This window comes from Parasteatoda tepidariorum, chromosome 7 (assembly GCF_043381705.1).
Source record: "Parasteatoda tepidariorum isolate YZ-2023 chromosome 7, CAS_Ptep_4.0, whole genome shotgun sequence".
Classification (NCBI taxonomy): Eukaryota; Metazoa; Arthropoda; class Arachnida; order Araneae; family Theridiidae; genus Parasteatoda; species Parasteatoda tepidariorum.
In genome coordinates this window covers 22,668,567-22,681,618 of record NC_092210.1, presented here as the reverse complement: position 1 = coordinate 22,681,618, position 13,052 = coordinate 22,668,567, and the positions used below count along the sequence as shown (strand labels likewise).

General features: G+C 29.1%; 1 protein-coding gene across 2 annotated transcripts in view; it reads right to left on the bottom strand.

Moving 5' to 3' along the window:
- The window catches only part of LOC107453731 (5'-AMP-activated protein kinase subunit gamma-1), a 334,655-nt gene that overhangs the window by 238,625 nt on the left and 82,978 nt on the right, over positions 1 to 13,052 (bottom strand). The gene's annotated exons all lie outside the window — the stretch shown is intronic.

Genomic DNA, 13,052 nt, shown 5'->3' with positions numbered 1-13,052 from the left:
AATACTACTTGTATACAGTACAACTATGTGTAATGTTGCCAATGTGTGGTATAATTACATTATTTAATTTGGTATGGAATCACTGCATGAAAATTTGCCTAGTTCATTTTCCTAAAGGAATAAGCTCTAAAGCTATAATAATAATCTAAATTCTCATAAAGATTTAATTCTTAAGTCTATGCAAAGCTGGATTAAAGGAGATTGCAGCCCTTGGCTCTCAAAATTTAAGGAATATCTATCTATATTTTGGTCACATTCAATTAAATATACCCCGCAAGAATGACGCGTGGTTCCCCCTTCTCAATTCTCTGATTTTATCGATTATCTTTTTTTTGTTTGTTCCAAAGTCACAGAAAATGGGTTTTATCAGCCAGTTATCTGTTAACAATAAAAAATTTAACTTTTCTTTGATTACTGCAACACAAGTTTATAAAAAATTTTTGTAAAATGTTAAAAATAACGCCACTGTTATGAACTGTGTTTTTTTTTTAATTTATTTTTACTTCAATCTATTATATTTATTTGAGTTTTTACATTTATGCATTTTTTCCAATGAACTGTTTATCTGCAAAATTTGACTAATTTTGTTTATTTAATTTTATTAAAAATTTAAAAAAAAATTTTGTGTGTGTGTTTCAAAAAATATTAAATATTGTTAATTTCCTACAGATTTTTTTCTTCTATAAAAACTCAACAGCGAACATATTTTTAACAAATCTATATCATTACCTTGAACATAAAAAAAAAAAGTCGACGGTGTTTGATGCTGTATTTTATAACCATAAATAATTAAAATGCTAAATTTCTCAGCTATTTTAACCTAAATTAATACAGAATAATGAAACAAGTTTTAAAAATATGATAAAAATTTTGCGTCAAAGGATTAAGAAAATGGACACACAAAAGGAAACTTTTCTACCTAAAGACCAACTAAACCTAGAATTTCGCCTTCTTTTTTAAGCCTAAAATATAATTTTTGGGCCTATTCCCGTACGTCGGGGTGACTGTATTTCTACAACAGATGCGACTTATCCTGCGATATAGTATCCGACCTTAAAATGATAAAGTGATATTTAAAAAACGCAATTCTTTCTACGTAAATTTACAACCACTATTATTCGAATTACTCATTGCTAACCTGTAAAAAAATGTTGACTTTTAATGTCTTTTCAAGAAAGACTAAGTAGAAAAATTTACAATATGATTTATGCAAATGACGTTATGACATAACAAGTTGATTTCTCATTAAAAAATCAATACTTATTAGAATAGTTTAAAAACGGAATCAAATGTTATATCAATTTTTTTAAATTAGCCATATCAATTTTCTAAAAATACGCATTTTGAGATAAATGTATTTTAAAAAATACGCTTTTTGAAAAATGACCATTTTCTAAAATAAGTATTCTGTGCAATCCCCTTTTTCTAAAGTGCATATTTTGAGCTGCGTCTGTGTTCTTAAATACACATTTTGTGCCATGTCTATCCTTTTAATTACGAGTTTGAGCTACGTCTATCTTCCTAAATATGCCTATAGTAAAGTGACCACATTTTTATTGAGACAAAGCGGGACAAATTGGATGAAATGAGAATTACAATTTAGTCAAACTTTCAACACGCACAATATATATACTAAAATACGAATAAATGTTTGCAATAATATTTTCAACATCAACTGGAACTAAGTCAAATGCTGTTTGAATAGTATAGGTATAGAATGTGCGCTGCACAACCTACTCCAATATTTTTTTGCTTCAAATGTTCGTTAAGTTTCGTAAAAACGTTATTGATGCCTCTTCTAGCTTTTCCACCAAAATTTACGTTAGTGTCATCCGCACAATAGGCAATAATTTTATTGTTCAAATTATTATTTTTTAAAATAGTACTTATTAAATCAAAAATTATTTGTGAAGTTTAATCAGGCACTGAAACAAAATCTAATATTCTAATTTTAATTCCTGTCTCTGGATCAAAAAATCTAACACCTGTGGGAAATAATTTTAAATCTTTGTGGTTGAAAGCATCAATTGCTTCGGTTTTTGTCCTTGTATATGCATATTTTTTGTCATATAATGTTTTGATCACTTGCGACGTACAATCCATTGATCTGAAACTTTGATTGTGGTTTATGGTGTGGAAAACAAATAGCCCTTCCGCTAATGCTAGCTGTTTTTCCGTGTTGTCAAAGATAGCACTGTGAAAAAACTGTTCCATTTTAGACGAGGAAGCGGCATTATTGAAAAATCTTTTGTGCCTCTTTGTCGCTAGATGTTTAGTAATATCGTTTTTTCCACCATGTGAGACCGAAAATTCAGTATTGCATTTATCACACCGTACCATATATTCTATTTTGGTACTTTTAATAAATGGAAATTCTCTGCTTAGCTCTTCATTAAATTTGCATCCTCTTTTTTTACTCATCTTTTATTTTGTGGGTAAATACTAGAAATAAATAAAAAATTTACTACAAAGGCTAAAAAAGAGTATTAAATTTTACCTTATTGACCGTTACTTTGTGGCGACTATTGCTCTACCTTTGTCAATCAAATAATGAGTCAAACCGAACGTCAAATTGAAAACAACAAACCGCACTGTCTAACGGCAGTCAGCACTTATCTGAATTAAGCCGAGACGTAAAGACAATGATCCCACACCACCGAGTAAATTTAACTCGGTACATTGCCTAGTTTAGTTTACTCTGCACGCATTTTATGCGTTTTTTATGTATTTTTTATTTCTTTATATTCACCATAATACTTAATAAATAATTGGAATATATTTTTACAGTACATTTAAAATAAGAAATGCAGATATTTTCTGAAAAGCGGGACACTTTTAAAAATCGGCGGGACGCGGGACAGTCCACCAAAAAGCGGTACTGTCCCGCCAAAATCGGGACGTGCGGTCACTTTAGCCTATAGAGATGTCTCCATTCACTTGAATAGGCACATTGAGTTATGCTCACAATTTTAAATAAGCTTCTTGAGCTACGGCTATTTTCTACAGATACGTATATTAGCAATTTTCATTTTCCAAAATGCGAATTTTGTGCTATGACCAATTTATTTAACGCGTATTGTGAGCCAGGACCAATTTTAAAAGCTCATTTTGAGCTAGGACCATTTTCATAAACGCTCATTTTGAGCTAGAACCATTTTTTTAAAACACGCATTTTGAGCTAGAACCAATTTTTTTAAACACGCATTTTGAGCTAGGACCATTTTTTAAACGCATATTTTAAGCTATGACCATTTTCTTCAACACACATTTTGAGTTATGGCAATTTTCTCATACGCAGGTTTTAAGCTATAACCATTTTCTAAAATGCGTATTTTGAGCTATGACCATTTTCTTTCACACTCATTTTGAGTTATGACCATTTTTTTAAACTCTCAATTTCAGCTGGGATCATTTTCTTAAACGCTCGTTTTGAGCTAGGACCATTTTTTAATCACGTATTTTGTGCTATGGTCATTTTTTAAACGCGTATTTTAAGCTATGACCATCTTAAACACGCATTTTGAGCTAGGACCATTTTGTTAAAAACGCATTTTGAATTAGGACCATTTTCTTAAACACGCACTTAGAGATCTGTCTCAAATAAAAAACTAAACAACATTATTTTGTTTTATGTTAAAAGAAATAGAATTTTAATTTCAAAACGCACATTTTGATAATTCTCTTCTCTTCGTTCTCAAAAGCCTTAAAAAACTGTGCTTGTCACACAAAATCTTTTTTTTTAAAACCACGTGATATTTTGTTACGATGAAAAAGCAGTTATTAAAAAATAATAACAGCGTCTAGCGATAAAAAAAAATAAAAAAAACTCACAAACCAATAAACTAACTCATGAAATGACGTCAAATATTCTAGAACACTTCCTGTCGACATTTATGTAAATGTCAGTTTTGAGTGATGCCACCATGACTCTTATAAGATCAGAATCACGAAAGTTCGTTGGTGTCATAAATAAAGGTGTTATAATAATGACACATCATCAATTTAGATAGAAATAAAATTCTCTTTCTTATCACACACATGACATAAGAACATTATTTTCACTTATCCTTGACATTGACATAAAAAAAATTCATTTGTTTACTTTTCTTTATTTCCAATACTCAAAAAGCAGAGGAAATCAAAATTGATAGTCAATAATAGAGTAGTATCATAATTTCCGTATCACGATAGATCGGCAGGTAGTATCGATGTTTAACAATGCTTGTTCAACGAATTTATATTATTTTTACATTGGCCAATATCTTCATTAACGGAATGAAATTTATCAATTTTCACTACAATATCTTATTCAAAAATTTCTGCAAACTTTGATATAATAATATTGTATTCTTTTATCATCATTAACATAGTCGATAATCACCGCTTATCATATTCTGTAGTAAATATTGTTAAATTTTCACAACATTATCGAATTTAATAATTACGATTTTTGATGTTAATCGCGATATTATCATTGTCTATAATTTTAATGCATTCAATATTTATCGTAAGATACATTATTCACGATGTGCAAAATATTCAAAAACATCCTGCGTTCGTTTCTCAATGAGGTGAACCAGGTTCGAATCCCAGCAGTGGCTGATTGATACGAATTCTGCTTCCGGCTCGCACCGATCACAATAATACCAACATGAACCTGTGGCAAAATGCATCTACGTACACCCTTTTAAAACAACCGAACAGGCTATAACCAATGATCGAATCAGTATCCCACTGGAATTAATTCAAATTAACAAAAAGAATTGCTCATATGAATCTGTGCTAAAATGAATGTACTGTATTACTATAACCAACAGATTTCAACTGCTTTATGTAATCAGTCACACAATGGAATTAATGCAAATCAACAAGAGGAATTAAGCATAGAAATATGTGCAAACGACTTGTGCATTTATACTTGCGAAAAGCAAAATAAATGGCCGCAGAGAGCTGCTTATTTCACTTAACAAAGATCCTGATGCCTTCAATCATGAAGTAAGAAGTGTTTTGCATTAAGTTCTATATTTTTGCATGACAAAAAAAAAGGTTAAATAGCTCTCGAATACAACTGTTTACTACCCATTGGCAAAATGGGTCTTGTTTTGGGTTTTATGGCGTGAGCACTTTATTTGGATGTCATCACACTTTTCAACTGTGTTCAAGAGTAATAGTAATCAGTGCGCATGCGTCGTCATTGCATTGGGTTGCTATGGCGACCGCTGCTGTTTGATAATTTTTTCAGGATTCTTTTTTTTTTTTTTTTTTCACCAGCAGTCATTCTTATTGTATTTACATAATAATTTAAAGTATTTTTATATTCTTTTTAATATTAACTTTTAATTACTGTCTTGACGGTGATTTTAATACAAATATGAATACTGGAGAAGGAAAAGCATTTTGTGACGTCTTGAAACACGTATAATAGCCAGGATTTGAAAACCAATCCGACGACAAACATCAATTGAGACAGTTTTTGCAACACATGATTTGAAATGTGGCGTTTATCGGAGTCAAACCAGAAAAAAAAAAGCATTTGACAATGGGTAACCAGTTATCGTAATAAAGCGATCACAATTTTTTTTTCCTTTTTTTTTTTTGACTGCTGCTCTGAAATAACATTTTTTGAACTGTTATTTCCCGGAGTTATTTTAAATTTCACGATGTTCCGATAGCATAAAAATAAAAAGCAAAGAACGTTTTGTATATTTTAATAATGTAAACACTTCATTTTGTTCAAAAATTGTAAAACTTTCAAAAAAGTAGCCGCGTCCTGAGCACTCGAAAATTCTTCAAACTCATCAAACGTGACCAAAGAAAACAAAACAGATTTGAAAAAAAGCAATAGGGTTTTTAAAAATAATCCGTTCTCTAGTCTTACTTTTTTCCCCTTAATATAAAAAATAATTTAAATCTTAATTTTTTTCAGACTTTGACTCAAATAAGACTATTACTGCTTTTGAAATTTAAACGCAAAACATAATCTCAGAAAAAAAAAATAAAAGAAATTCAAATTTGAAAACATGTTTACATTTTCTTTAATTGCATGTAGGCTAGAAATTTCACCATCTCATTTTTTACTTTTTTTTTCTCTCTTTCAAATCCTCATGGTTTTTTAATGCGCTTTGCAATTGAAAAATAAGAATGTTTCCGATGTTAAAACGCTAAATTTTAATGATCTTGAAAGCAAGTCTTTTCCTTGCTTGTTTATCCTTATTATTTTTACGAACAATTCTGAAATAAGCTTCATTTTAGAAATGAAGTTTTTTTAAAAAAAAATTTTTTTCTAATCATATCCATTTTGATGTTATTCAAAAATATTTTTTTTTTTAAATACGATATTTCATGAATTTCTATTGGATCGAAAATAGCGAAAACTGTTTACTGCAATGCAGTGAAAGATAAAAAAGAATTATGTAAAATTAATTTAAATAACTTTTGATTAGATTTTCTCGTATATGCTAATTAATGCTCTCAATTAATTAAATGAAGATACAAGATTCGAAAACGTTTTTTCATTGATAAACCAGTAGTTATAGCAGCAAAAAAAAAAAAAAGAAACATCGAAGAAATATACACTTGCTGTGTCCATATAAATCATATCTGATTGTCTATCTCAGGGGTTACCAACTGGCGGCCCGCGGGTCGCATCCGGTCCTCGAAGCCTTTTTTGCGGCCCACGAACTAAAATATATTAATTTTCATTTTTTTGAGGAGAATTTTCGTAAAAAATCTTACTTTTCTCGTTAAAAAAAAAAAAAAAAAAAAAAAAAAAAAAAAAAAAAAAAATTTTTTTTTTNCTGTGAAATTTAACATACCAACAGTTTAAAAAAATTTATTTCTCAGGCTTTGCATCCAAGAAAATATTTATTCAAATACAAAAATAATCGTGTATGTTGCTTTTTTTTACTTTTTTTATTTTATTTTTCTTGTATTTCGTGAATATAACTTAGCATGTGTGTATCAGAAATTTTCTCGAAGAAATTCTCCGATTTAACTTTTTGAATCCACTAATTTTGGACGAAATTATTTATATTTGTAAATTTTAAAGCGCATAAAAGAGGGAATGAATATCATGTCTTATCTAAATTCCTTGAACTGAATATCTCATGAGCGGAAAGGAAAACAAAATTATTTTCAGATGCTCGAGAATTTTTTTGTTGTTGCTATAATTCCTAATAAGTCGAAAAAAATGTTAATTTATCACAGAATTAAATTTAAAAAAAAAAATATTTTCATTAAGTTTCTGATTAAGAGAAGATTCAAAATGATAAGCAAAAAGCATTATTTGTAATGCTTGTTATTTTGTTTTTTAATATTAAAAAACTTTGATAAAAATCTGACAGCAATATTTAATGTTCCTTCAAACATAAAAGAGTCCTATATAAAATTTCGATAAAGTTGTGGCCCGCCATTTGACTGGCGTTTTTGATTGCGGCCCCCGGCCTCATGTAAGTTGGAAAACCCTGGTCTATCTATACCTTGAGATCTATACTATGTTCTGCTGTACGCTTACCTCTTTTGGGGGTGAACGACGGTGATTTGAGAGAATTGAATTGATTCCATGCGGGTAATCTAGGCATTGTTTCAAATGTATTTTTTAAACACTGAATCGAGTGATATTAGGTTCGAGAGAATAAGACCAATAGTTTAGAGTAAAGCAAATAGTTTTTAAAATATACTTGTTTTATGTATGTTACAGCTTAAATGTAGTAATAAACTATTTTGCAGATTATCTAGCTAAGGCGTAGAATAACTAGGACTCTCTGTAAAAACTATCAGAAATTGAGTGACATTTCTCAAATTACCTAAGTAACCTGCAAACTACATAGATAATCTGATCATTACCTAACAAGCACTCGTTAAAGTGAAAATAGGGTCTTTGCTGGAACAACAACAAAGCTTCTGTTATTTATTTTTCGCCATTTAAAAAGTAAAGTTACTACAATCAAGCCATCAACACAGCTACATAACATAAGTAATTAGTGATCAAGCAATCAACACATTTACATAAAAAAGATAAATGATCAAGCAATCAACACATTTACATAACATAAGTAATTAGTGATCAAGCAACCAACACATTTACATAACATAAGTGCTAAGTGATCCGACCATCAGCACACTTACACTTGTGATTGTTAGAATCAATCACTTTATAACTACAGAACCAAGAATCAAACGGTTTAAAATATTTTTACTCGTACATTTAAGGAAATTAACACAATATCACTTATTTATTTTTCAATATCTAAAGAATTAATCTAAAATAATTAACAGATTAGTTGATAGAATGAGAAAAACTGCAAATGACAACACTTATCAAACAATTAAAAAAAAGAAGCTAGAAAGCGAAATTAACGACGATTTTTTACAAAATCAGATATTGGTCCATTGATAACTCTTTGAACTTAGAATATTATAAATTTGCTTTGTCGATATTTAACACCTTAACAGCAAATGATATTGACTTCAATTAACTTATCACTCAAATACTTTGCTCATAAGAATTAAGCTGCAGTTATAAGAAAATAGAATCCTTGACCACGATAAAATACTTGGGTCTATAACTTAAAATGTAAAACCTACGCAAAATACATGATAGGATAAGAAAATTAAGATTTATCTTGAACATATTCTATTATTTAAAGTAAATAGTAACTTTCTTCTAATACATCCCACGACGAATTGTCGTCACGTCGAATTTTACGCATGGCGAGCTGTCGCCTGACATATTATGCGCGACGAACAGACGCAACACCCTAATTTTGCACGGTACACGACATTTCTATTAATAGAAACATTTTATAAGTTAGAACTATATTTTTCAGATTGCAATTAACTCCCCTTTCCCCCCTATTTTCAGGGCCAACAATCCGAAACCCTTGATAAAAAAGGTAAAATTAATTTTTTTCAGAAAAATATCTATTTTTTGTCAAATTTTGTATCTTTAAAATATTGTCTGCACTAAAAAATTAGGTAATTATAGGTTAAACTCTCAAACAATAAAATTTGCATCCTAAATATAACCTTTAGATCAAAAGTTATTATTTCGCCCACTATATTTGATAGTATTCATTTTAAATTCTATTGAAGATATAGGTCTCAAATCGATTTACATCTAAAGAATCATCCGTGAATGACGTCTTACTTGTATTTCAATATTTTTGAACCCCAACTGCACTTAGTATTATACTTCACTATATTTTCTACCTTCCCCTGTCACCTTGTTGCATAACTATATTCTTGTAGTTCAGTAAAACAGTATTATATAAAACATAAAATTTCAAATTTTATTTATAAACTCTAACTACGTGTTTCAACAGAATTTTTAAGCATGACAATACTACCACTAGCACTGGGGAATAAATTTTTTTTCTGTCATATGAGATTTCTTAAGGATCCTGGATATTTCACGTCGCTGATTTCAAATCTACAATCGGTTTCTCTGTATTTTTAATGATATTTCTTAGAGTATTTTGGTCAAAATGTACAAGTTTTATAGCCTTATGTGTAACAGGGGCTCGAATAAGTCTATAACAAATATATATAGGGGAGTTAGGATACACCATCAAGATTAAAATTGCATCGAAACCCATGGCCGGAAATGATGTAATACGCCACTAGGGGCGTTTTCTTATTATGAGCTATTTTTGAGCAAGTCACAATAGAGAAGCACCCTCAGCTACGAACAACATTTCCGGACATGAGTTCCTATGCAATTTTAATCAACCCTTAACTCCCTTAAAAGTTTGTTGCAACATTTACGAACCAACTTGTTATATATAACGTTTTTAAAATATTTTTTTTTTTTTTTACATTTCGACAAAAATAGCCTAAAAATACACCGAATCATATGAGATTAAGTATTTGTATGAATACAACAAAAAATTTGTTCCCCATTTTTTTATGTGTCTATTTATTTTGATGAGATAATATGTCTATTTTTGTGTCGATTTTTCTACTGAATTTATTAAATGAATTATAAATCTTTTTATCCGATGGTTTTATTTTAAACAAAACGTGTGATGTCATACTTCACAGCGTCCTTCCTCCTTGTCACAAACGTCACAACTCTATGAACCAATCACTCCCCTCCAAAAGTGAGATCATGTATGAACGATCTCTAATTCTTTTTTCAATCGAAACTTGCATTCATTTTAATCGCTTTTTTCTTCACTTTTTCATTTACTTAATCTTGGATTTGTTTTTCCCCCCAATAAATGCACGAAGACTTAAAATGCATTTCTATTTTTGTTTCGCTGGAATTTAATGATTAATTAAGAACTCATTAATAATGCTATTTTTCTAACAGTCAGTGCCAATTAACAGGTCATTATTCAATCTTATCGAGAATAACAACGGCATTAAAATTTATTACGAAGCAATTATTATTTTTCAATTCGTGTAACAAGGAAATTAGGGCGCGTTAATTCCACATAATTCCCCTCATTCTTGGAATTAAATGACATTTGTCTTAGAATTTAAATTGAAGGTAATAGCTCATTTGCATGTAACTAATTTTCGAAATGAAAAATATGCAAAAAAATGTGTTTAATTTGTTTTCAATTAATTATCTCTAGGTTATATATTTTGCCGGGAAATTTTGTGATTCATGCTTGTTTTTAGCCCACAATTTATCTTGAAGTTGAACATGACTTTTGTACAATAAATGAATAACAATACTTATGTATTTACTTAGATTATTTCATTTCTTTAAATGAATCCAAAAGATGTTAATGAAACAATACAAAAATATTAAAAACATTGCATTTCCCTGTTAACAACTGCATTTAAAAAAAATGCTTGGATATGGAGTGAATTTATGGAATATATAATTAATAAAAACGCGTATATTTGTATTATTCAGTCTGTGAGGAAATATATCCAAAAGAATTAAAAAAACAATTGAAAAACATTGTTTTCTCCTGCAAGGTTTCAAATAGAAAACAATGGTACTTAAACAAATTTTTAGATGTAAAGAGAATTTATAGAACTTACAATAATAAAGACACGTATGTTTATAAAATTCCATCTCTTTTGAAATAAATCCAAAAGAATTAAAAAAATAATTGAAAAACATTGTTTTCTCCTGTAAGATTTCAAAAGGAAACAATGGTATTTAAAAAATGTTTAGATGGGAAGTGAATTTATGAAACGTATAATAAATAAAAACACGTATATTTGTCTTATTCTGTCTGTTTTAAAATAAATCTAAAAGAGTTAATGAGATATTGGAAAACAATTTTTTCTTCTGTTAGGTTTCATAGGAAACAACTGTTTTTAAAAAAATGCTTAGATACAGAGTGAATTTAAGAAACGCATAATAAATAAAAGCACGTATATTTATATTTATATTATTTAGTCCATTTTGAAATAAATCCTGAAGAATTAATAAAACAATTGAAAAACAACATTGTTCTCTCCTGTAAGGTTTCAAACAGGAAACAATTGTATTGAAAAGAAAAGTGCGTGAATATGAAGTGAATTTATGGAACATACAATAAATAAAAAAGCGTATATTCGAATTATTCTGCCTGTCTTTAAATTAGTTCGAAAGAGCTAAAGAAACTATTAGAAAACATCGTTTTCTCCTGTAAGGTTTCAAAAAGGAAACATTTATATTTAAAAAGAAAATGCCTAGATATGGAGTAAATTCATGGAACGTTTTATAAATAAAAACACGTATATTTAGATTATTCCTTCTGATTCGCAATAAATTCAAAAGATTTAATGATCCAATTGGAAAACATTGAAAAGATTATTTTCTGCAGTGTTGTTTTAAATGAGAAAAAACTTTTTTTTTTTCAAATAAAAAAATCAGAGTACATAAAACTAAAATTACGTTGAACAGAACCAAAATAAAATATTAAAATCGGAATTACATAGTTATTTTTTTGGGGTTCTTGTTATTTTCATGTTACGGGAAAGTTTATGATCGTGGGTTGGCGGGCCAATCAAGACATGACGGAAATGATCCGCAGAAATATAATTTGTAAATTATTCATTGATATTGTAAATTATTCATTTGTAAATTATTCAAAAAATAACAGATGTTTTAAAACCTAAAATCAATAAGATCAGATATTTATTTTTTTTAAAAGGAAAAAAAAAAGAAATTACGAACAACAGTGAGCAACTGAATTTCCAAATCATCATTTTAGCAGCAAACTTAAAAGCAATGAAATATCACTTCTATTAATTTTCATTTTTACTCATGAAATATAGAAAATATCGATTTTACTCCATTCTTACTGTAAATCCATTTTCAATAACCTATACATCCAGACCCCGGAAATTACAGAGCAGCTGACAATTCTTTTACCATGTGTGGTAAAAAAAAACAAGTCAGGAAGATTTATTGGTACTTTTCTAGTGGGAATTCATTTATGAATTCTGATTGGTCGTCGTAAATCATGTGATCTCAGAGAAAATAAGGTCACTGGGATGATGGATGGGAGATATTATACAATTTCTATTCTTCTTCGAAAGGTAATTACATTCATCTCTAAAACAAACGTGATAAAGATGTTAATGCTTCTCAAAAAATATCAAGGGTACCTATAATCTAGGAATCGGTATTCATATCAATAATAATAAACTTTTGAAAACAAACTTTTTAATTGGATAGAATGTTAATTTAAGGTTACAAGAATCGAGTCCGATTATACGGTTCCAAATACCAGGTAAAATCGATGTTTTGATGTACTATTTATGGTAACATATTTAAGCGGTGCTAAAAACTATATCTGATGCAAGAATAAAAGGAAGCTTAGTTGGTGGGCCGATCAATTTTTTAAAACGTGACTACCAACAAACAATGATTTGAAATGAAATTCAAAATGACTAGTTAAATTTTTATGCTGTTTTACTCCATTAAATAATAATTTAAAAGTCTAAAGAGACTAACTTTTACACTTCGCTTTTGATAAGAACGCTAAATATATATATATACGGTGATTATGGAAAACCCCGTATATGTATGTAATAATTTATGATCTAATTCAGGGGTTGCTAAACTTTTTTGATCATCGTCCCCTACATAATTTTTCGAA